The sequence below is a fragment of the Loxodonta africana genome, chromosome 20 (assembly GCF_030014295.1).
Source record: "Loxodonta africana isolate mLoxAfr1 chromosome 20, mLoxAfr1.hap2, whole genome shotgun sequence".
Classification (NCBI taxonomy): domain Eukaryota; kingdom Metazoa; phylum Chordata; class Mammalia; order Proboscidea; family Elephantidae; genus Loxodonta; species Loxodonta africana.
In genome coordinates, this window is record NC_087361.1 from 72980132 (window position 1) to 73006904 (window position 26773).

At 45.7% G+C, this 26773-nt stretch overlaps 1 protein-coding gene across 2 annotated transcripts in view; it reads right to left on the reverse strand.

Annotated features, from left to right (window-relative positions):
- The window catches only part of LGR6 (leucine rich repeat containing G protein-coupled receptor 6), a 138246-nt gene that overhangs the window by 45078 nt on the left and 66395 nt on the right, over positions 1-26773 (reverse strand). The gene's annotated exons all lie outside the window — the stretch shown is intronic.

The following is a 26773-nucleotide window of genomic DNA, read 5'->3' on the forward strand; positions in this document are numbered from 1 at the left end:
TTGGCTAGGCCACAATTCCCAGTATTGCATGATTGTCCACCATTTTGTGATCTGATGTGATTATCCTATGTGTTATAAATCCTAACCTGTATGATGTTAATGAGGCAGGATTAGAGGCAGTTATGTTAATGAGGCAGGACTCAATCTACAAGATTAGGTTGTATCTTGAGTTAATCTCTTTTGAAATATAAAAGAAAGAATCAAGCAAAGAGGATGGGGACCTCCTACCACCAAGAAAGCAAAGCCAGGAGAAGTGCGTGTCCTTTGGGCTCAGGGTCCCTGAGCTAAGAAGCTCCTAGACCACTGGAAGATTGATGACAAGGAACTTCCCCCAGAACCTACAGAGAGAGAAAGCCTTCCCCAAGAGCTGGCACCATCACTTTGGACTTCTAGCCATCTAGACTGTGAGAGAAGAAACTTCCATTTGTTAAAGCCATCCACTTGTGGTATTTTTGTTACAGCAGCATTAGATGACTAAGACACCATATAATAATGGAGGTATTCTCACCATTGGTAGGAGTAAATTTCCCTCTGGACTTAACCAAAGAAAATGCCACACCAGAGATGAGGTACAAGCCGCTCCCTGCCAATCTTCAGGGAGGTACCCTGGCACTACTTCTTGTTCAGTTGATGACCTATGGGAGGTACCTGTATGCCACAGTTGAGGTCCCTGATGTGTTACTTCTCAGGACAGGTAAAGAGATGGTGAATTTTCTTGTCTGTGCACAACCAGAGACAGAGACTCTACGTGACTGAGAATTCTTGTCATGAGTCCTGGCAGCTCTTGGCAGGCCAGAAGAGCAAGGAAACTGCCCATCATAGCTTTTTACAGCTGTGTCCAAGCCATGATGTCCTTTCGATATGCTACCAGCTTCTGCTTCCTCGCCTGGCACGTGGGCTGAAACCTTATCACCCTGTGTTGCTGGTCCAGGGGACCCAGCCAAATTGGCCAGTGGCTATGAGTCTACACCTGGGCTTCACTACCTGGAGGGAGGCTTCGCACTAAGCTATGGTTCCCCTACAGACACATGTCATCACCTAAGGTATGGAAACTTCAGTCCTCATCCACAAAGGCCACAGGCTTCATAATCCTAAACCCAAAAGAGAATTGATATGACCAGGGGTGGTGGTAAAAGGAAGGAGGCTACTTTCTTTCATCCCAGTAGCACAGGCCCACTTGTAGATAGTCCAACAATGTTTCTATTTCTTCCCTAAGCCATTTCACCAGTGCCATCACTGCCAAAAGTCACGTACCACAGGGAAAAACTCCTCTGCTCACTGGCAAGGGGCCCCTGGGTGAATGGGCCAACACTGAACCATCCTTGGATGTGAGAGCAAACTGCCAAGGACACCCCTTGGAAACCGTAATTAGGAAAGACCTTCCACCCACAGCAACCTGGTAGGCCAACAACGCTTCAGAGAGCACCCTCTTCAGGCAAGGCCTGTCACCTAATGGCGGTCATATACTCTTGATGGTCTGAATGTGGCTAGATCACCTGGGCAGCTTTATAAAAATACAGACTCCAAAGCCCCTCCTCAGGACTGTCTGGTCCAGAAGGTCAGAAGTGGGACCTGGGAAGCTGTTTCTAAAAAGGGTCCCAAGTGTATCTATGCATAGACAGGTTCAGGAATCACCTTCCCAAGAGATGCTACCTCCAGAGGTTGGAGGAGGAAATCTGAACAGAAGATTTCAAAGGGATGCTTTCTCCTACAGAAAGCCCTCACAACAGTTCTACCCCAGAAACAGCACTCAGAAACATCAGCTACTCTGAAGATGGTGTCCCTGCCCTTCCTACAGAGCTTATAATTTAGCACGAAAGCAGTCTGATCTTCACAGTGCAGTGTGACAGCAGGGGTGGTACAGGTGCTATGGGCACCCAGACCAGGGCATCAGGGAAGGCCTCCAGGAGAAAGCAACGTTTACATGGAGACCTGATGGCTAAGAAGTAATTAACCAGGGGAGCAGGTGGAGAGAAGAGTTCTGAGCAGAGGGAATACAAATCCGCTGCTGTTGAGATGATTCCAACTCACAGAGACCCTATAGGACAGAGTAGAACTGCCCTGTACAGTTTCCAAGGTTGTAATCTTTGGAACAGATTGCCAGGTCTTTCTCCTGCAGAGCAGCAGCTGGTGGGTTTGAACTGCCAACCTTCAGTTAGCAGCTGATTGCTTAACCACTGTACCACCAGGGCTCCTAGAGAGCAGAGGGAATAGCATGTGGGAAATAGTGTACAGCATTGTAAGGAAACCGAAAGAAGTCCAGTAGGCTTCAGGAAGTGAGAGGGAAGAGAAGCATGAAAGAGAAGCTAGAGAGGCAGGTGGAGCTAAAGCTTGCCAGGCCTTGTAAGCAGTACCATAAGGGAAATGGGGAGCCACTGAAGGGTGCTAAGCAGAGGAAGGACATGACCACCTTTCGGTTTTAGAAAGATCCCTCTGGAGACCATGTAGGTATTAAACCGAAAAAACCAAACCCGTTGCTGTGGAGTCGATTTGGACTCATAGTGACCCTAAAGGACAGGGTAGAACTGCCCCATAGAGTTTCCAAGGAGCGTCTGGTGCATTCGAACTGTCGACCTTTTGGTTAGCAGCCATAGCTTTTAGCCACTATGCTACCAGGGTTTCCTTATGTAGGTATTTAGAGAGGGGCAAAACCGGAGGCAGGATGATCAACAAAAAGATAATTGCTTCACACAACCATCTTGTCCAGATGGGGGCAGCCATAGCCATTCCATTTGTCTTAGACACTTGGGAAGTGAATCTGACCACACCACTGTCTGGTTCAAAGATGTGTCCTCTCCTAATGGTGATCCCTGTTGCTCTTGATCTGGGACAGCACTAACCAATGCTGTGCAGAAATCCTGGGGGCCTTTTTAGCATCCCTTAATGAATGCCCCTTCCTTGCTTCCTGCCTGCACATGAAGTGCCCCTTCACCTCAGCCCCACTCCCAGTGTTCCTGGACTCTCACCAGCCAGGAACCATGGACGGCATGGCAGTGTCATCTTGTTCCTGTCTCATGCCTGCCTAGAAAACAGAATCTGGAAGATGACAACCACCCACACAGACAACCAAGACGCTGCCTGGTCTGATGTGGCCTTTGTGACTGCTGTACCACAAAGCATCTCAGCTGGTCACAGGCATGGTATTCTTACAACCGAACTCCATTCTCTTTAACCTTCTTATCACCTGGACCCACAGAAGGTGGAACTGCCCTGCTTGGGCCCTGGCTTGGAAGCCATAGGCCTGACCTTGGTGAAGCAGAGCCCATGCATGAGTGAACCTCCACCCTGCAGCCCTGTTTGAATCTCACCTCGTTGCATAGCTAGAGACCACATGAGAACGCGATTACCTGTATCAGCTCATTGAATTTTCACAACGACCTGTGAGGATGATATTTTGCAAATGTGAAAAATGAGGTACGGAGAGGTTAAGTAAGTTGCCCGATGCCACATATTTAGTAGTGGTAGAGCTGGGATCTTTATTGGAAATACCTTTTTTCAACAACATAAACAGCGACTATACACATAGGCCTAGCCAGATGAAATACGTTGGAATCAAATCAACTCCATCTGTGGAAAGAGAGGACGGAGAAGCTCAATATCACCCATCAGAACAAGGCCAGGGACTGGCTGCAGAGCAGATCATCAATTGCTCATATGAAAGTTCAAGTTGAAGCTGAAGAAAATCAGACCAAGTCCACAAAAGCCAAAATACAACCTTGAGTATATCCCACCTGAATTTAGAGACCATCTCAAGAAAAGATTTGACACATTGAACACTAAAGACTGAAGACCAAACGAGTTGTAGAACGACATCAAGAAAGCAAAAGCTCATTAAAAAGAAAGAAAAGACCAAAATGGATGTCAGAAGAGACTCTGAAACTTGCTCTTGAATGTAGAATAGCTAAACCAAAAGGAAGAAACGATGAAGTAAAAGAACTGAACAGGAAGTCCACTGAAGGCATTGGCGAAAAATAAGGCTCCTGGAATTGACAGAATACCAGTTGAGGTGTTTCAAAAAACAGATGCAGCACTGGAGGTGCTCTCACTCATCTATGCCAAGAAATTTGGAAGACAGCTACCTAGCTAACCAACTGGGAAAGATCCATGTTTGTGCCCATTCCAAAGGAAGGTGATCCAACAGAATGCAGAAATTATCAAACAATATCAGGAATGTCACACACAAGTAAAAATTTTTTTTGTCTTTTTTTGTTGTGCTTTAGATGAAGGTTTACAGAGCAAATTAGTTTCTCTTTAAACAATACACATATTGTTTTGTGACATTCGTTGCCAACCCCACGACATGTCAACACTCTCCCCTTCTTGACCTTGGGCTCTTCATTTCCAATTTGTCCGGCTTTCCCGTCCCCTCCTGCCTTCTCATCCCTGCCCCTGGCTAATGTGCCCATTTAGTGTCATAGACTTGGTTGAACTAGGTGTATTGTTTGTTTTACAGACCTGTCTAATCTTTGGCTGAAGGATGAACCTCAGGAGCAACTTCAGTACTGAGTTAAAAGAGTGTCCAGGGGGGCACACTCTTGAGGTTTCTCCAGTCTCCATCAGACCAGTAAGTCTGGTCTTTTTTAGTGAGTCTGAATTTTGTTCTACATTTTTCTCTAGCTCTGTCTGGGAGCCTTTATTATGATCCCTGTCAGAGAAATTGGTGGTGGTAGCCGGGCACTGACTAGTTGTGCTGGACTCAGTCTGGTGGAGGCTGTGGTAGCTGTGTTCCATTAGTCCTTTGAACTAATTTTTCCCTTGTGTCTTTGGTTTTCTTCATTTTCCCTTGCTCCAGATGGGGTGGGGCCAGTACTATCATAGATGGCCACTCACAAGCTTTTAAGACCCTAGACGCCACTCACCAAAACAGGATGAAGAACATTTTCCTTACAAACTATATCATGCCAATTGAGCTAGATGTTCCCAGAGACCATGGTCTTCAGCCTTCAGCCCAGTAACTCAATCCCTATGGGAGTCTGGATGTTTCTAAGAAGTTTTTATGACCTCGCCTTGGTCAAGTTGTGCTGGCTTCCCCACTATCACACACAAATAAAATTTTGCTGAAGATAATTCAAAAGAGGTTGCAGCAGTACATCGACAGGGAACTGCCAGAAATTCAAGCCAGATTCAGAAGAGAATGTGGAATGAGGGATATTATTGCAGATGTCAGATAGATCTTGGCTGAAAGCAGAGAACATCAGAAAGATTTTTACCTGTATTTAACGACTGTGCAAAGGCATTTGTGTGAATCATGACAAATTATGGACAATATTGCAAAGAATAGGAATTCCAAAACACTTAATTGTGCTCATGAGGAATCTATAATAGACTAAGAGGCAGCCATTTGGACAGAACAAGAGGATATTGCATGGTTTAAAGTCAGGAAAGTTATGCATCAGGGTTGTATCCTTTCACCATACTTATTCAATCTGTATGCTGAGCAAATAATCCGAGAAGCTGGACTACATGAAGAAACATGCAGCATCAGGATTGGAGGAAGACTCATTAACAACCTGTGATATGCAGATAACTCAACCTTGCTTGCTGAAAATGAAGAGGACTTGAAGCACTTACTGATGAAGATCAAAGGCTACAGCCTTCAGTATGGATTACACCTCAACATAAAGAAAAGAAAAATCCTCACAGCTGGACGAATAAGCAGCATCATGATAAACAGAGAAAATACTGAAGTTGTCAAGGATTTCATTTTACTTGGATCCACAATCGGTGACCATGGAAGCCCAACCCCACTGCCATCAAGTCGATTCCGACTCATAGCGACCCTATAGGACAGAGTAGAACTGCCCCACAGAGTTTCCAAGGAGGGCCTGGCAAATTCGAACTGCTGACCTTTTGGTTAGCGGCCGTAGCACTTAACCACTACGCCAGCAGGGTTTCCACCATGGAAGCAGCAGTCAAGAAATCAAATGACACATTGTATCGGGCAAATCTGCTGCAAAAGGCCTCTTTCGCATGTTAAAAGCAAAGATGTCACTTTGAGGACTAAGGTGCACCTGACCCAAGCCATGGTGTTTTCAATTGCCTCGTATGCATGCAAAAGGTGGACAATGAATAAAGAAGACCAAAGAAGAACTGATGCCTTTGAATTATGGTGTTGGCAAAGAATATTGAATATACCATGGATTGCCAGAAGAACGAACAAATCTGTCTTGGAAGAAATACAGCCAGAATGCTCCTTAGAAGCAAGGATGGCAAGACTTTGTCTCACATACTTTGGACATGTTATCAGGAGGGACCAGTCCAAGGAGAAGGACATCATGCTTGGTAGAAGGTCAGCAGAAAAGAGAAAGACCCTAAATGAGATGGACTGACACAGTGGCTGTAACAATGGGCTCAAGCATAACAATTGTGAGGATGGTGCAGGACTGGGCAGTGTTTCACTCCGTTGTACATATGGTTGCTATGAGTTAGAACTAACTTAATGACACCAAACAACAGAGCCAGGATTCAAACTCAGATAGTCCAGCTCCAAAGTACGTGTCCCTAACCATTATGCTATATCACTGGCACATTCCACAGTCGTGATATTAATGTCACTCACTGATTTCTACAGCAACCTGGAGTGCTCATGGAATATCCTACTCTATCCCATCAACAGCTTCTAGCTCTCACACACCTGCCTGGATACACCAGTGAGGAGATCTGGGGCTACATCCTCCAGCTTGGTCACCCTGGCTTCCTCATCACACCCCCACTGGGGCATCAGAGAATATATCAGATGTTCCTCTAGGTTTTTGTTCCTCACTATGTGGCCCACAGACCACCAGGCTCAGCATCACCTGGAGCTTGTTAGAAACGCAGAATCTCAGGCCCCACCCCAACCTGCTGAATAAGAACCTGAGTTTTAACCTGACCCCCAGGTGATTCATGGATTCATAAGCAGATTAATGTTTTTGAAGCACTGAGCCAGATCTGGCCTTTTAGAACCTCGAATGCCCTGGCCTAATGACCTGGGACAGCTGGACAAGAGAAGAAGACTGAATGAGGAGCTAGAGGGCCACCTCCTCCTGTGGTTAGGGCACAGCTGGCCCTGGGAGACCTTTTTCTTATGTTTGATTGCCAGTTCCCCCAGGATCAGGACTCCTACTTCATCCACCTGGATGTGCTATGACAAAATGGGTGAATAAATGCCCTCCAGATCCCTGCCTGTGAGCCCCAAACTAATGGCCTGAGCAAGCATACAAGCGAGCTGGAGGAGGCCTTCCAGGGCAGCCCCTCTGCCCAGTGGATGAGCAGGCATCCTGGCTTCCTACTCCAACACCTCATCCTATCATGGTGAGGGCTCTCACGCTCACCTCTTCCCCTCATCCATAGATGCCCACCCAGCAAATGCATAGACTCTCCCTGACCATGAGAAGGCTCTCTCAGAGGGGCACCAACTCAGTCCCAACCTTCCCAGAGACCACAGACACCTAAGCCTTGAGTGCCACCTAGGGCCACACAAAGGAGGTGGCCTTTGAGATGGCCTTAAGGGAAGGTAGGATTTGGACAAGGAGAGGTGGAAGGTGAGGTATCATGAGTATCATCTTCTACTTAGAGGCAGAAGAATACAGGGCTAGTGTGGATAGGGGAGCCTGGGAAGGGCCACTTCTACCAGGCTGTTCCACACATGACCCTGGCTTCAGATAAAACCCATTGCCGTCGAGTTGATTCCGACTAATAGTGGCCCTATAGGACAGAGTAGAACTGCCCCGTAGGGTTTCCAAGGAGCAGCTGGTGGATTTGAACTGCCAACCTTCTGCTCAGCAGCCTGAGCTCTTAATCACTTCGCTTCCAGGACTTCACAGGGTCCCCGTTTCTCAGCCTCTCAGTGCAGGACTGAACCGGATAGGCCTTCTGCTCTGTCAGACATGGCTCACAGATGGCGTGGCTTGGCGTGGTGTGGTGGAGCAGGCCTAGAGCTGGAGTGGGGAAAGGAGCGAGAGGAAGGCATCTGCATCCCAGTTCCCGATACTTGGGGCCAGGGACATGCCGAAGGGGAAAATCCAGCCACTGACAAATGGAGAAAGTGTGATGAGCACATGGAAGAAAGAAACCAGGTCTGCATTTGTGTTTGTGGTGGGCACAGGCCAGAGCAGACCGCGAGCTGGGCAGGGCGTCCAGGAGCGTCACTCAGGCCTGGTGGGCTCGGGATAGGACGCACACCCAGGGGAATGTGGGTGGATTTAGCAAGAAAAATATAGGCTGCACGGTTGAAGTTGGATTTCAGACATGCAGTGAATACTTTCCTAGTGTAAGCGTATCCCATCCCATCCAATACTTGCATTTATCTGGCAACCCTAACCCAGGGGGCTCCCATGAGCATGGAAGGAGTTTTTGTTAGGTGCCATCCAGTCCATTTTGACTCATAGAGACCCCATGTGACAGAACAGAACTGCCCCATAGAGTTTTTAAGGCTGTAATCTTTACAGAGGAGACCTGGTGGTACAGTGGTTAAGCGAACAGCTACTAACCAAAGGTTGACTGTTCAAACTCACCAAACATTCTGCAGGTGAAAGATGTGGCAATCTGCCTTCTGTAAAGATTACGGCCTTGGAAACCCTAACGGGCAACCCAACTCTGCTCTATAGGGTTGCTATGAGTCAGGATTGACTCTAGAGCAATGGGTTTGAGGGGTTTTTTTGGTAAGCATTACAGGAGCGGATCATCAGGTCTTTCTCCCGACAAGCAGCTGGGTAGATTCAAAACCACCAACGCTTCAGTTAGCAGCCGAGCACTTAACTGTTGCACCACCAGGGATTTTTATGGAAGGAGTATAGGCTTAGGAATCAGACCTAGCCACAGATCCCTCATTTAGCCTTTGGATTAGTTGGCTCAGCTGTATAGTAGGTTTGAGTCCACCCAGAGGCTCCTCATAAGAAAAGCCCAGTGGTCTGGGGTCTTAAACACTAGCAAGCGGCCATCTAAGATGCATCAATTCGTCTCCACCCACCTGGAGCAAAGGAGAATGAAGAACACCAAGGACACAAGGTAATTACGAGCCCAAGAGACAGAAAGGACCACATAAACCAGAGACTACACCAGCCTGAGACCAGAAGAACTAGATGGTGCCTGGCCACAACCTGCCCTGACAGACAACACAACAGAGAACCCCTGAGGGAGCAGGAGAGCAGTGGGATGCAGACCCCAAATTCTCATAAAAAGACCAGACCTAATGGTCTGACTGAGACTAGAAGCACCCCGGTGGTCATAGCCCCCAGACCTTCTGTTGGTCCAGGACAGGAACCATTCCCAAAACCAACTCTTCAGACAGGGATTGGACTGGACAATGGGATAGAAAATGATGCTGGTGAAGAATGACCTTCTTGGATCAAGTAGACACTTGAGACTATGTTGGCATCTCCTATCTGGAGGGTAGATGAGAGGGCAGAAAGGTTTGAAGCTGGCAGAATGGACACAAAAAGAGAGAGTGGCGAGGAGTGGGCTGTCTCATTAGGGGGGGAACAATTAGGAGTATATAGCAAGGTGTATATAAATTTTTATATGAGAGACTGACTTGATTTGTAAACTTTCACTTAAAGCACAGTAAAAATATATATTAAAAAAAAGGAAAAGCCTGGTGATCTACTTCAGAAAAATCAGCCACTGAAAACCCTGTGGAGCACAATTCAAATAGAGTTGCCATAAATCAGAGTCAATTCCACAGCAACTGGTTTGGTTTTTTATAGTTTGACTACCTGCCCACCCCAGAGACTGTTTTGAGGTGAAATACAGAAAAAATGCCCAGCCCAGACCCTGCCTCCCAGCACGCCCTCTCCTTCTCCCCTTGTAACAAGGAGGCGGTCCAGAGGGGCCCTGAGGACCCAGGGAAGGAGCTGGGCACCTGGCAACTCTAGGTCCTTCTGGTGGGTTTGGCTGTGAGGACCAAAGACCTCCACAGAGCTGGGCTCCCTGAGGAGCCCAGGGAGGGTCGGTGGAAAGGGGTGGCACAAGCTTCTACTCTCTCCCTGGTGCCCCTCCCCAGGGAACCCTTGAGCCTGAGGCCCAGCCGGAGGGTTGCAGAACAGCCCCTCCTTCTCCCTCCCTGATCAGCCCCTGGCAGGATGCGGGCACTCTCTGAAGAAGCCTCCCATCCCCTTGGGACAGGGTTCAGGCTCCCCTAGGGTTCCTATTCCTCTGAAGTAGCTGAGCCCCAGGTTCACCTGCAGCAGCCAGCAGAATATACCATTTGGGACTAAAAGACCTTTTAAGCAGCTCTTCCACCCCCCGCCTCACCCGCAGGTGGGAGAGCCTGTCCATCTGATCTGAGCTTGGGTTTGGCAGGAAGAAGAGAGCAATTATACCAATTAAGCTCTGGAATAAAATCAACAACCTCCAACAGCCCTTCTCTTTCTCCCACGTGGGCCTGGGCTCCTTGAGTGACTTCTGATTGTAATTCTTACCTGCAGTAACAGGGCAGATTAGCAGGGACCTCACAGGCCAGTTAGGGCTTGCTTGAGCTCCGGGGAAACAGTTTAACCTCTCTAGGGCCAAACTGCTTCTCATACTCCCCCAGCCCAGGGCTGAGGCTGAGACAGGGAGGAACGCAGGCAGGGAGTGAGGGTTGGGGCTCTTCCCTCCAAGTCCCAAGGGGCAGCTGGTCTGAAAGTTGCCTGGCCATGGGGAGATGGGGAGTAGGGGCTGGCTCCACTTGAGTAAACTGAGATGAGGATCTAACAGGGAGCAAGCTGCAGCCAAGGAGATTTAAGTTAGAGAGCAAAAAGTTTTTCACTGAAGGTAACCTAGAAGGACAATAGTGTAAAGTCAACTCACATTAGATCAGATCTTGGAGAAATCCGCCATCCTCACTCACTTTATATGAGGAAGCCTAAAGCCCAGAGATGTAAAGAGAATGCCCAAAGGGAGTGGCAAGACTGGGCCAAACACTTGGGGCTTCTTTCCACTCTACCAGGTTGGGATGACAGAGAGATACACATGTAGCCAAGCTGCCAGAAGCATATTTCTGCTTGGAAACCAGGTACCCTTATAACTCATTAAGGACTAGATTGCTCTAATGGTCCCTTTCTGTGATTCCTTTCTTTAATCCATCCTATATCCTACCAGAGTGGTTAACAGCTCTGCTGCTAACTAAAAGGTCAGAAGTTCAAATCCACCAGCTGCTCTTTGGAAACCCTATGGAGCAGTTCTACTCTGTCCTATAGGGTCACTATGAGTTGGAATCAACTTCATGGCAACGGGTTTGGTTTTGGTTTTACTTAGTCAACTATAAGACAAAGGGAACAGAGTTGGGGCCCCTAGTAGGTCACCAGATGACTCATGGATGCCACCAGGTATTCTTTTAAAAGGGACCCTGCATGGGAAGCTTCAAGCTTCCTGCTCCCTAAACACAGGTTAAATTTGGATTTAAAGGCCCACGTGTCCCAGGTTAGTGAGGGTGGCGGGGTGGTGGGTGGCCAGGAGGATAGTAGGGAGAAGAGGCCAGGCCTCCTTTGGGTCCTCTCTCCAGTTCTGAGCCACACGATGTGACAGCACACTGCGATTGTAGGGCAGGGTTCTTCAGTAGAACAGAGAGGCTGAAAGCAGAATACAGAAAGACCAAGGGGCCTGAAGTAGGCTCCACAGGGCTGGGGCACATCCAGTGAAGACTACCACTTCTTATCCAACTGGAGGGGGTGGTGCCTCCAGGGCCCTGCACATGACACAGCCCTTCATCCTAAGAAAGAATCTCCAGCTGACCCCAGGATTTGGGGCGTCCCTTTCCCTTGTCGGCCCATCAGGTGTTTGCAGAGTGGAAAAGGAATGCCAAGCTGGCACTCCAGACACTGAGAGCTCAGAGAGGGAAGCCCCTGGCCAGCTGGCATCCAGTGAGCCAGGTTGCTGGGCTTGGTGGGGCTTCTTCTCCCCAACTTCTACCCCAGCCTGTCTGCTCCCCTCTCTCCTTGAAGCTGCCTGCCACTTAGACCCTCCTGAGTAGGACCAGCTAATATAATTTGTGGGGCCCATTGTAAAATGAAAATGCAGAGCCCTTGTTCAAATTAGGAATTTCAAGGCACAAGGGCAAAGTATTATACCAAGTGCAGGGCCTTCTGAGCTCAGGGCTCTTCTGAGCGCAGGCCCTGTGCAGCTGTACAAGGTGAGTACCCACCAAGCTGGTCCTGCTCCCGAGCTCTGCAAGACTCAGAACTTGCAGGCCAGACCTTCTCTGGTCTCACTTGAGTGTGCAAGTAGGGAAGAGGTTGGGGACAGAGATGTCTTGAGAACAAGACTGTTCATTTGACACATGGTTATTGCCTGTCTTCCCGAGCCAAGCTCCCAGCCCCCGCATGACCAAGGCACCAAGTTGACTTTCTGTAGATCCTGGGGAAGGAAGTAGAGGAGAGGAGAAGGAGAGAGACTCAGAGTGAACACAGAGCATCCGAAAGGGGACATCCCAGGCCCTGGTGGGGGTGAAGGGCAGGCAGGGTGAAAAGGGCAGGGTATTGAAAGTGGGGAAAAGAAAAAAAAAAAGCTGCCGCCATGGAAATGGTTATTCTATGGGGAAAACATTGCGCGTGGGAGCCATTCATTACCTGGAGGGACCAACAGCTTTGACCAAGAGCCTGTCAGCGAAGGCAAGGGTTCCAGCAGGGAGTAGGCTGGCACCTGCAGAGTCGAGGAGGGCCCCCAGGCCTTTCATGAGCAGCAGGGCCCAGCTTTCCGCACCAGCACAAGCCACCAATGACAGTCACCAGCCTCCTCATGGAGGGCCACGGGGCTCCAAGTAAGATGGTAGGGCTCCCTGTTCACAGTGTGCCCTGGCCCTGCTTGGCAGGAGGCTTCGTCCAACTGCAGATCAAACCGACTCTGCACCCACAGACTCAACCAGCACAGGCCTGGGTACTCACCTGCCTTTGCCTTGGTCCACACTGCTACCCTCCCAAGCTCGGCTTGGAGAAACCACGGACTGCCTCCTGTGAAGGCCCTTTGTGTCTCATGAGGACAGTCCCTGGATATCTCCCCTACTGCCCATCAAGCTGCCTAAAGTGCGCCTCCATTATAGCTGGTATCATTCCTTTAGTCTTCAATCCCCCTGGACTGGAGCCAACCCAGTAAACATTCACTGAGTGGCTGCTCTTATGTCAGCATTGTGCTCAGTTCTAGGGTTCAAACATGAATAACACACAGCCGCTCTCGGGAGGAGCTCTTAGCCTATTTACTTTATTATTTAATAAAACAATATGAAAACCATAGCTAACATTTATTGAGTGCTAGCTAATTGCCAGGTGTGCTAAGCATTTTACATATATTTTCAGATTTACTCTCCATTACAGCCCTATGGGGTAGGACCCTTATTATTCCTATCCTGCATACCAGGGAGGTAAAGCCATTGGTCTGACTCCAAATCCTATGGCTTGAAACCCATGGCTAGAAGTACTTTAGTCAAGGTGAAGTCCCTGGGTGGTGCAAACAGTTAGTATGCTCAACCACTGACGAACTGAATGGTTGGAGATTTGAGTCCACTCAGAGGCATCTCAGAAGAAAGGCCTGGTATCTACTTCCAAAAAATCAGCTATCGAAAACCCCATGGAGCACAGTCGTGCTCTGACACACACGGGGTCACCATGAGTTAGAAGTGACTTGATGGCAACTGGTAACCGGTTAGTTGGGAAACACCCTGGGAACCAGGATCCATTCTTTCTGCCTGTGTGAAATCTGGGAAGTCCTCACAGAGGAAGTGACAGTTGGGCTGGTTCCCAAAAGATGAGCAGAAGTTTTCTGAAGGGGCAATATTAGAGAAAAGGACACAAAGCAGAAGGAACAATATGAGCAAAACCCCAGAGGCAGGAAAGCGTATTTAGTGCAGAGTCAGTGTTTGGAGGTGACTGAGAAGAAGCTGCAGATAAGATCATCAGAATTGGAAAAGGGCAGATTTTGGTGGATCACATGTTCAACTGGTATTACGGAAAGATCACCAAGGCTACAGTGTCGAGATTGGGTTGGGAGGGATGAGTGGAGGCAGGAGGCAGGGAGACAGGAGACTGTTTGAAGTGCATAAACCAGTAATGTCCCCACTACAGACACCTTGAAAAAGTAAGGCTCTTCGGCCATCTAGGGTACTCCACTGGTCTCATCCCTTCGGGAACAAAGAATGAAAAAAACTTAAGATACCAGGGAAAGATTAGTCCAAAGGTCTAATGGATCACAACTACCACAGCCTCAACTAGACTGAGGCCAGTACAACTAGATGGTGCCCAGCTACCACCACTGACTGCTCTGACAGGGATCACAATAGAGGGCTCCAGACAGAGCTGGAGAAAAATGTAGAATAAAATTCTAACTCAAAAAGAAAGACCAGACTTGCTGGCCTAACAGAGACTGGAGAAACCCTGAGGGTACGGCCCCCAGATACCCTTTCAGCTCAGTAATGAAGTTACTCCTGAGGTTCACCCTTCAGCCAAAGATTGGACAGGCCCATAAAACAAAATAAGACCACAGTGGCACTCCAGCCCTGGGGCAGGGACTAGAAGGCAGGAGGGGACAGGAAAACTGGTAATAGGGAACCCAAGGCTGAGAAGGGAGAGTGTTGAAATATCGTGGGGTTGTTAACCAATGTCATAAAACAATATGTGTACTGTTTAATGAGAAACTGATTTGTTCTATAAACCTTCATCTAAACTACAATTTAAAAAAAAAAAAAGGCAAGGTTCTTGGAGAGCAGGGCCCAGGAAAGTGGAAACGGTATAGACAGGGGAGGTTGAAGGCAACAGGAATAAACAACATTTCTTCCCAGTGTTTAACCCTGCCATACGTATCTCATACCCCTCAGCTACATAGTGGCAGATGAAGTTCAGGGCCTGCTGCATAACCCACCAGTGCTGCTCACTACAGGGAGCTGCTCCTGCACGGGGCATGTTTACGTCCTGCTGGGCTATGGGAGGTGGGTGGTAGGGAAGTCCAACTTTCCCTCAGCCAACATCCCTTATTCCTATCCTAGAATGGTTTAAGGTGGGAAGAAGGAGGAGGGAGAAGATAGACAACCCTTGAATCAGGGCTGTCATCTTGAAATAGCCACCTCCCAATCCAGGCTTATCGATAAGGCTTCCTGGCCCAAGGACTTGAACAGCTATTCCCCCTTAGCACTTGTCCTGAAAAGCCCCTTCCATCCTGGGAATTAAGTATGAGAAGAAACCTCCCCAATTCACGAAATTACCCCAAGGGGAGGCCCTTAGGGGCTCAGAATATGGAGCTGTGGCCAGAGAAGAGGCCATGCAGTGTGTCTGGACTAGAGGTAGCAATCAAGTCTAGAACGTAAGTGACTAGACTCCAGACCCAGTTCCAGGAAGCTTCCCCTTGAGCACCTCCTCTGTGCCAGGCAGGCACTGATGTACACGTAGTCTGGGCACCTCAGGACTCCCCAGACCCATTGTTCCTCCATTTTGTGTGCTGTATGACTCTTGTCTCCTCTCAGATAATGCCATCCAACAGAGTTTTCTGTGATGAGGCACTGTTGCATGTCTGCAATGTCCAATACAGTAGCCACTAGGCACATGTGGTTACCAAGCACTTGAAATGTGGCTAGTATGACTGAGGAACTGAATTTTTAATTTTATTTCATTTTAATAGCCTCATGCAACAAGCAGCTGCCATATTGGACAATGCAGCTCTAAAAGATTAGCCAGGTTCCACACAAGATACCAGAGGATGCAGAGATGAATGAGATTTGGTGCCCGCCCTTGAGGAGCTCTTAGTCTAGCTATGAACATGAACAAATAAACTACCAATAGTGATGCAGTGTGTATCTGTGTGTGTGTGTGTGTGTGTGTGTGACAGTGTTTGTGTCTGTGTGTGATGTGCACCAAGAGTTGAGAAGCAGACAGAAGGGTGTCGATAATTCTGCCAGGGAAGGTAGAACAGGCTTCCCATAAGAGGTGACATTTGTACTGGGCCTTGAGAAATAACTGAATTTTCACCAACCAGACAAGAAGGACAAGCATTTCTGGAAGAGAAGAGTGTGTGCCAAGGTGTTGATCAGAGCACAACATGTCAGAGGAAAAACTGTGAGTTCTGTGTGCAAAGAGCATAGGATGACCCCATGTGTGTCAGGGTAGAACTGTGGGTGGGGCAAGGAGCAAGGGCTTGGATAAGATGGGAAAGGTAATTGAGAAGACAATATGCCGGTCCTTGGGTGCTTTATGAAATTGAACTTTAGCTTGTAGGTATTAGGGAGTATGTTGTTGAAAAAGACAACTCTTATAGCAGGTGGTGGAGGGGTTGCTGGCAAGGGTCTTGTACTTGCTGATACACAGAGCTCTGTGACTTCACACAAGTTCCTTTCTCCTCTCTGGGCTCAGTTTCTTCACCTAAACAGCTCTAAGTGCTTTAAGAACCCTTGTGGCTCTGTCCTTCTAGGCGTCCATACCTTCTTTGGAAAAGTTCTTCCATGTTATGTCCCTGTGTCTCCAAGACAGGGGGCTTGCTGAGCAGGCCAATTTACAAGCATGTGGTGACATTATGGAAACTTCTAGCAGCCTCCTCCCACTACCACTCCCATGCCCCACAAACATCTCAAGATGGCTAAAATTCTACCATTAGGACAGTAATAGAGTACAAGAGTTGCCTATTAATTTTTTTTTTTTTTTTTAATGTGGCACATGTTCTTAGGTAGCCTGTTACTGGAGAACGACTTTTTAAGAAAAGCCTCTGAACCAGGACAGAGACTTGGAATGCAGAGAGCTTTGGGCCAGAGAGATGGGGAGTTGGTAAGGATGGTTGGTAGGGTGATGAGAAAGGCAAAGGCCAACTGTGGATCTTTGAACAACTTTATCCATGTGCCCACTTCGATTACTTTTCTCCCCCATTAGACTGGAAGCCCTCTGAGGGCATTCCTTCTTTCTCTGAAACTTGCCCACAGTGGGTAATTCATTCTGTGCTTTTTATTGACCAAGCTATAGGTGCTTCCAGTACTGTTCAGAGGAACTGCTGAGAAGAGAAGACCATCGTCATAGAAGCGAGAGCTTCTATGAAAGGGACCCCATTCGACCAAGGAGGAAAGGGGGCCCTGAAGGACCAAAGGGCTTGTCCAGGGTCACAGGTTAAAGAAATCACAGAACCAAAGAAGGCTGTTGGCTTTGAGTCCAATGCTCTTTATGGAACAACACACCACTTCTCCCCTGTTCTTGTTCACTTGGGAAAAGAAGAACATGTTCATCTACCGTTGCCCCCATAGATTGCACCACAGGGATAGCCTCCCAGAGACCCCACAAAGGAATATGGCTGCTCCCCTCCTCAAGTCGCTGGCCAAGGTCCTTTGAAGAGCTTGGTCTCTAAGAGCCATTTCTCACAGCATCTAACATTTAGATTGCATCCCTAACATCCCAGATGTGCCTCTGCATATCTGCAGCCGATTGTCAGACCTTCACCTGACCCTTGCACGGCACATACAAGTCTTAAAGAGTTGGAGCCTGAGTGAGTGCTCCTGAGGGGTTGGGTCCCATGGCGACATAGAGCATGGGGAGAAGAGAGGAGGCAGAATGAGCCATGAGAAGCTCACAGTGAGAACTCAAACTTCACTGCATGGGGCAGGGCAGGGTGGAGGGTTGAAGGTGGATGGAGCCTTGAATTAACCTCTGCATTCCTGCTCATGACTGAAGGGAAGAGGGTAGCTTCAAGCTACAGCCACACTTTTCTCCCCTCTCCCTACCCAGGGGAAGGTCTGAGTTTGTTGGAAGAAAGTGATTTCATCGGCCTGATTTATGCCACCTAATAAGATTTTTTTTTTTTTTTAATAAGATCCTTCACCTCTCGCTGTCAGACTTTTGATAGATCAAAGGTGGGATATTAAAACGAAGGCAATTCCAACTGGTTCTCCAGGCTATGCTAATGTCCAAACCACCCTCTTCCCTCCATCTGTCAGGAGAATTGATGGGTGTGCAAGAACCCCGGGAGACAGAGAAAGCTCTTCCTTTATGTACGTCAAAGGGTGATACCTGAGCATTCCTCCAAGCCATTCCTTGTGTTTTAATCGGCAGCAATATATAAAAATAATTACCCACCCTCCAGGAGGGCGGCAGGGAGGAGACTCTGTGTGCAGCCTTTATGAGCTTCCCCTGAAGACACAGACCTGCAGATCTGGGCAGAAGGCCAACTTTGTGGGTGACAATCCCGGAATCCTGGGGTGGGGACTACAAAAAACCATCTCATTCATCCCCCAGCCTCTGGCCACTGGATTCCAGACATTAGGCTGGATTCTGGGGACCTTTGTGGGCTGCCTGCAATGAGTTTGGGATCTGGGTCCTGTGGTATGCTTGGGACCTGGATGTCTGCCCCTGGCGAAGATCAGCTGTGGTCTTCCTCCACCGGGAGGAGGAAGCAGACGAGGGTTTCCCCAACTTGCTTCTCCAGAGAGGGAGCAACAATGGGTTTAGAGACTATAAATGACATTCCAGAGCTTTAAAGGTACTTAAACGCTGTCCCCGCAGACTCTGTAGTAACAGGCGCTACTTCTCTGAAGGTACCGTGGAGGGAGGGGGGAGAAAAGAAAGGGAAGAAGTCTGGCTTCCCTAACACAGGGTGCCAGTTCTTGTCACAATCTATTTTCTTCTCCTTCATTCCCAGGAGCTCCTAGGCTTCCTGTGGACCAATATGAGAACTGGGAGGTAACACCTGTGTGATATCAATCCTCTCCTCTCCAGCCTCCCTACTTCTATCCATCCCTCCATCCATCCACTCACACAGACTAGAAAATTACCCTCCCCGCCCCCATATTGTAGTCTTGTCTTTCTCATGGCTTCCAGTCAACTCCAAACACTTCATCTTTAGCTTCGTAACCCCTTCTCTGAAATAACTCTCTCGCCAGCCTCATTTCTCAGAAGGTCCCCCCAATTTTCCATTTCATCTGGTGAATATGCATCCCTCCCTATCTCCTCGCCCCAGAGTACATGGTTTAATCATCTCTTCACCTGTGTATAGGCTGGGGCCCCCACTGGAAATATATTTCTCCCTCCTCTCTTCAAAGTTCTGCTTAGAATTCCTCTCTTTTGAAAGCCTCCTGATCTAACCCCACATGGTGTAACTTCCTCTGATATTCATCATCTTCTCAGTCCTCATTGACCGATCCACAAGTATTCACTGCACACCCAGCCCTGTGCTGGAGCCATCAACACACAGGAAGACTACCCATAATTTCTATCCTCAAGCAGTTCCCAGATAGGAGGGCTGATTAACAGATAGAAAACCAAAAAAAAACATAGGCAAGTTAAAATGAAGCCAGGCTAGCAACCCCGAGGACAACTTATCCACCTTCTCACTAAAATGCCTACGAAGATACAGAAGAAAAGGTGCAAACTTATACCTTGATCAAAAGCAATACAACCAGCGCCCAACAATATCTCTGCTAACTCTAAGATCAATGGAAATGAATTAAGGGAAATTGCTGAAAACTGAGTGATTTTCCTCTGTTTTGCCTTGTAAATTCAGAGCAGCCCTGTAAACCTAGATAGACAATGAGAAGGGATTTCCCCCCTCCCCATCTGTCTATTCGGAATCAGAATCCAGAAATCTGGACAATCATGTCCCTATACCATGTGAATGATACTTTTTGACATAGCCAGTATACCATCCACTCTCCCCCCAACCCATATTTCTATATTCACTCAGAGACTTTAACTCCCTGAAAATAACATGGCAGGAAGGAGGCATGGGGGAGGGGGCATCTGAAAGTGGCACCTTCATCCCAGGAGAGGGTTGCCCACAAGTAAAGTGCCATCTTGTGGGCAGATACAGGAACAGCCTTGGTAGCCACTTACCTTGAGATAAAGCAGCAAGTCTCTACCTTGGCTGCAGAGTAGAATCACCTGAGAAGCTTTTAAAAACTATGATCCCAAGGCCCACTCTCAGGCATTCTGGGTCAGTTGATTTGGGGTGGGACCTAAGCATAATATCTTCCAAAAGTTCCTTGGGTCCCATGATTCGAAAGGTTTGGTTTTTTGGTTTCAGGTGATTCTAACGTTCAGCCAGGGTGGAGAGCCACTGGTGTAGACTTTCATTCAGTCCTTGGTTGAAAGAATCAGAACCAATCATTGCGTGAGGGAAATATTCCACCACAAGACACCAGCGCCACACCAGATGAATATCTGATTTAAAAAAAAAAAAAAACCAAACCCGCTGCCGTCGAGTCGATTCCGACTCATAGCAACCCTATAGGACAGAGTAGAACTGTTCCATAGAGTTTCCGAGGAGCGCCTGGTGGATTCGAACTGCTGACCTTTGGGTTAGCAGCCATAGCACTTAACCATTATGCCACTAGGTTTTCCGAATATCTGCTTAGATTATGGAAATTAGCCTGGTATTTGTACACACCAACCTGCTTCTGAGTTCCAAATCTAAGAAGCTGATTGAACTAGCACCAGGAGGACAGAGGGCAAAACCATGGAAATTCACATTACCTTCCTAGTGTCAAATACTGCATCCAGACAAGACTCTCAATTCAAGGATAAAGAAAAAACTAAAATGCCACAACATTGTCCCTGAAAAACAAGGAAACACGAGAACAAGAACAAGCATCCTGAAAACACAGAAAGGAATCAAATCTCTGGCAATTATTTCCTACTAGAATATGAAGACAAAAGTGGAAGCTTATTTAGCAACCTCAGTGAGGCCCAAGAAGTTATGATCTCTATGAGACTGGAGCAAAAATCTATGAAAAGAAAAAGAGCTGAGAGAGAAAAACAACAGCATGGAATGGGAAAATGAAAGATAAGTTTCAAAGACAAATTGAAATGCAAGCTGAGCTAGGTGGGATATAGAAAGACTGCAAGGAAAATGGAAACAGCAAAATTCAAATTTGCACTGTAGGTGGGTTGAACTGGCTCTACCAAAAAATGAATCAGCAATGGGGAGAACAAACATGGAACACTCTCCCTGAAGTCAGAATAAAAGGACAAAGAGATGAAAGTTATGAAAATGAAGGTGAGGTAAATAAGACAGAGAAATGAATTTGAACTTAATAGCTGTAGATATGGAGAGCATTAAATCCAGCATAAATGGAGCAGAAACACCCCATAGCTACAACCGAGGAAAGCATTTTGAAGCCAGAAAAATATCATAAATTGAAAATATTTATCATATCCTAAAAAAAAGGAATAAAAATAAACTTAGACACATTCTGGCAACATTTTCAATTGTAAGGTTAAAGAAAAAAAAATTCCATGAGTATTAAAAAGAAGAAACATACTATCCTCAAAGGAACACAATGATAAGGCCGATCTCAGAATTTTCTGGCAAACTATGTGCCAGGGGAAAAAATGGAGCTATGTCTACAGTATTCTGAGAAAAATAGATTGTCATCCAAGAGTTTTCTGTCCAATTAGTTTGACAATAATTTGTAAAGTCCACAAAAAGATATTCTCAACTATGCGAGGTATCCCCACCATCTGTCAGTTTGTCATACTGTGGTAGTTTGTGTGTTACTGTGATGCTGGAAGCTATACCACCAGTATTTCAAATACCAGCAGGGTTGTCCACAGCGCACAGGTTTCAGCAGAGGTTCCAGACTAAGACAGACTAGGAAAAAGGACCTGGCAGTCTACTTCTGAAAAAAACAGCTAGTGAAAACCTTATGAATAGCAGGACAACATTGTCTGGTATAGTGTTGGAAGATGAGCCTTTCAGGTCAAACACCACTCAGAATATGACTGGGGAAGAGCTGCCTTCTCAAGGTAGAGCTGGCTATAATGATAAAGATGGAGTAAAGTTTTCAGGACCTTCATTTGCTGACGTGGCACAACTCAAAAATGAGAAGAAATACCTGTAAACATCCATTAATATTCAAAACATAAAATATACAAAATATGAATCTAGGAAAATTAGAAGTCATCAAAAATGAAATGGAATGCATAAAGACTGATATCGTAGGCATTATGAGCTGAAGTGGACTAGTACTGGCCATTTAGAATAAGACAATCGTATGGTATACTACACGGGGAATGACAAATTGAAGAGGAATGGCTTCATGTTCAAAGTCAAAAAGAACTTTTTTTTTTTTTTTTTAAAGAACTTTCTAAGATCTGTCCTGTAGTATGGGAGCCTTGGTAGCCCAGTGGTTAAAAGCTCAGCTGCTAACCAAAAGGTCAGCACTTTGAATCCACCAGCCACTCCTTGAAAACCCTATGGGGCAGTTCTACTCTGTCCTATAGGGTCACTATGAGGCAGAATTGACTCGATGGCAATGAGTTTTTTTTTTTTTTTTTTTAATATCCTAAAGTACAATGCTGTCAGTGACAGGATACTATCCACACATTTACAAGGAAGACCAGTTAATGTGAGTATTATTCAAACTCAAGCACCAAACACTAATGCCAAAGATGAGAAAATTGAAGATTTTTACCAATTTATGCAGTCTAAAATTGATCAAACATGCAATCAAGATGCATTGACAATTACTGGTGATTGGAATGAGAAAACTGGAAACAAAGACGAAAGACCTGTGGTTGGATAATATGGCTTTGGTAATAGAAATGATGCAGGAAATCTCAAGACAGAATTTTGTAAGACCAATGTCTCCTTCACTGCAAATACTTTTTTTCAACAACATACAGGGTGACTATACACATGGATCTCACAGGATGGAAAACACAGGAATCAAATCAACTATATCTGTGGAAAGAGACAATGGAAAAGCTCAATGTCATCAATCAGAACAAGGCCAGAGGCCAACTGCAGAACAGACCATCAACTGCTCATATGCAAGTTTAAGTTAAAGCTGAAGAAAATTAAAATAAGTCCATGAGAACCAAAATATGACCTTGAGTATACCCCACCTGAATTTGGAGACCATCTCAAGAATAGATTTGATGCATTTAACACTAATGACCGAAGACAAGACGAGTTGTGGTATAACATCAAAGACATCATACATGAAGAAAGCAAAAGGTCATTAAAAAGAGAGGAAAAAAAGAAAAGACCAAAATGGATGGCAGAAGAGACTCTGAAACTTGGTATTGAACATAGAATAGCTAAAGCAAAAGGAAGAACTGATGAAGTAGAAGAGCTGAACACAAGATTTCAAAGGGCAGTTCAAGAAAACAAAGTAAAATATTGTAATTAGAAAACAAAAAAAGGAAGAACACTCCAGCCATTTTTCAAGCTGAAAGAACTGAAGGAAAAGTTTAAGCCTAGTGTTGCAATATTGAAGGATTCTGTGGGGAAAATATTCAATGACTCAGGAAGCATGAAAAGAAGATGGAAGGAATACACAGAGCCACTGTACCAAAAGGACTGGTTGACATTCAGTCATTTCAGGAAGCAACATATGATCAAGAACCAATGGTTCTGAAGGAAGAAGTTCAAGCTGCACTGAAGGCACTGGCAAAAAACAAGGCTCCAGGAATTGAACGGAATACCGGTTGAGATGTTTCAACAAATGAATGCAACACTGGAAGCACTCACTCATCTATGCCAAGAAATTTGGAAGACAGATACCTAGTTAACTGACTGGAAGAGTTTCATATTTGTACTCATTACAAGGAAAGGTGATCCAACAGAAAGAGGAAATTCTCCAACAATATCATTCATATCATACACAAGTAAAATATTGCTGAAGATCATTCAAAAGTGGTTGCAGCAGAACATCAGCAAGGAACTACCAGAAATTCAAGTTGGATTCAGAAGAAGACATGGAATGAGGGATGTCATTGTTTATGTTAGATGGATCTTGGCTGAAAGCAGAGAATACCAGGAAAACATTTACCTGTGTTTTATCGACTATGCAAAGGCATTCAACTGTGTCTGTCAGTTTGTTGTACTGTGGGGGCCTATGTGTTGCCATGATGCTGGAAGTTATGCCATCAGTATTCAGATATCAGCAGGGTCACCCATGGAGGACAGGTTTCAGCTGACCTTCCAGACTAAGACAGACTAGGAAGAAGGACCCGGCAGTCTACTTCTGAAAACCATTAGCCAGTGAAAACCTTATGAATAGCAGCAGAACATGGTCTGACATAGTGCTGGAAGATGAGCCGCCCAAGTTGGAAGGCACTCAAAAGATGACTGGGGAAGAGATGCCTCCTCAAAGTAGAGTTGACCTTAATGACGTGGATGGAGTAAAGCTTTCGGGACCTTCATTTGCTGATGTGGCGCGACTCAAAATGAGAAGAAAGAGCTGCAAATATCCATTAATAATTGGAACCTGGAATGTACGAAGTATGAACCTAGGAAAATTGGAGAAATCATCAAAAATGAAATGGAACGCATAAACATCGATATCCTAGGCATTAGTGAGCTGAAATGGACTGGTATTGGCCATTTCAAATCAGACAATCTTACAGTCTACTCTGCTGGAAATGACAACTCGAAGAGGAATGGTATTGCATTCACCATCAAAAAGAACGTTTCAAGATCTATCCTGAAGCACAGTGCTGTCAGTGATAGGATAATATCCATACACCTACAAGGAAGACCAGTTAATATGACTATTATTCAAATTTATGCACCAACCACTAGGGCCAAAGATGAAGACATAGAAGATTTTTATCAGCTGCTGCAGTCTGAAATTGATCGAACGTGCAATCAAGATGCATTGATAGTGACTGGTGATTGGAATGAGAAAGTTGGAAACAAAGAAGAAGGATCAGTAGTTGGAAAATATGGACTTGGTGTTAGAAACAATGCCAGAGATGGAATGATAGAATTTTGCAAGACCAATGACTTCTTCATTGCAAATACCGTCTTTCACCAACATAAACAGCTACTATACACATAAAAAAAAAAAAAAAAATTTTTTTTTTTTTATACACATGGACCTCGCCAGATCTGTGGAAAATGAAAAATGAAAATGAGACAATGAAAAAGCTCAATATCATCAGTCAGAACAAGGCCAGGGGCCGATTGTAGAACAGACCATCAATTGCTCATATACAAGCTTAAGCTGAAACTGAAGAAAATCAGAGCAAGTCCATGAGAGCCAAAATATGACCCTGAGTATATCCCACCTGAATTTAGAGACCATCTCAAGAATAGATTTGACGCGTTGAACACTAGTGACCGCAGACCAGACGAGTTGTGGAATGACATCAAGGACATCATCCATGAAGAAAGCAAGAGGTCACTGAAAAGACAGGAAAGAAAGAAAAGACCAAGATGGATGTCAGTGGAGACTCTGAAACTTGCTCTTGGGCGTTGAGCAGCTAAAGCAAAAGGAAGAATTGATGAAGTAAAAGAACTGAATAGAAGATTTCAAAGGGTCTCTCGAGAAGACAAAGTGAGGTATCATAATGACATGTGCAAAGAGCTGGAGATGAAAAACTGAAAGGGAAGAACACGCTCGGAGTTTCTCAAGCTGAAAGAACTGAAGAAAAAATTCAAACCTTGAGTTGCAATAGTGAAGGATTCCATGGGGAAAATATTAAACGACACAGGAAGCATCAAAAGAAGATGGAAGGAATACACAGAGTCATTATACCGAAAAGAATTAGTTGATATTCAACCATTTCAAGAGGTAGCATATGATCAGGAACTGATGGTACTGAAGGAAGAAGTCCAAGCTGCTCTGAAGGCACTGGCGAAAAACAAGGCTCCAGGAATTGTTGGAATATCAATTGAGATGTTTCAACAAACAGATGCAACGCTGGAGATGCTCACTCATCTATGCCGAGAAATACGGAAGACAGCTTCCTGGCCAACTGACTGGAAGAGATCCATATTTATGCCTATTCCTAAGAAAGGTGATCCAACCAAATGTGGAAAAATGACATATTACATTGGGCGAATCTGCTGCAAAAGACTTCTTTAAAGTATTGAAAAGCAAAGATGTCATTTTGAGAACTAGGGTGCACCTGACCCAAGGTATGGTATTTTCAATCGTCTCATATGCATGAGAAAGCTGGACAATGACTAAGGAAGACTGAAAAAGAATTGACACTTTTGAATTATGGTGCTGGTAAAGAATATTGAACATACCACGGAATGCCAGAAGAACAAAAAATCTGTCTTTGAAGAAGTATAGCCAGAATGCTCCTTAGAAGCAAGGATGACGAGACTTCTTCTCACATACTTTGGACAGGTTATCAGAAGTGACTAGTCCCTGGAGACATCATGCTTGGTAAAGTAGAGGGTCAGTGAAAAAGAGGAAAGCCCTGAACGAGATGGATTGATACAGTGGCTGCAACAATGGGTTTGAGCATAACGATTGTGAGAATGGCACAGGACTGGGCAGGGTTTCATTCTATTAAACATAGGGTCACTATGAGTTGGAGCCAACTTGACAGCACCTAACAACAACAATAACATGCAAGGGATCAGAAAATGTACTCCTCATGTGTTCTTCTTGGAAGGAAATCTACTTGAAGATGTGCTCCAGGAAATCAAGAGAGGTAGTTAAAGTGAAGAGCTCAAGAATAGAGAATTCTTGACTTCCAGTTTCAGACCTGATGAAATCTTAGGAAGTGGATCTTTGCTTTTCCCTTAAACGACTGAAAAACAACAGGTTTCAGACATGGGACAACAGGCAGTGCTGCTGAGTAATTCCTGAGAGAAGGGAAGTAAATGAGATGAGCCATATGATTGCCTCAGCTTACTATCTGGAGAGTTTCCAGGCTTAACCACAAGAGCCAACAATTCTAATTTTAAAAACATTTAGAGTATTGAAATAGAGTAATACTTTCTCAAAATGATAAAGACTATTTATGTTAAAGAATATCCATCATCATACTTAATGATAAAATACTAGAGATTTTCCTATTAAAAGCCAAAACAAGATAAGCATGTTCATTATCATAATTACTGATAATTATTCTTCTGAAAGTTCTGACTAGTACATAAAACAGAAATAAGAGGTATAATT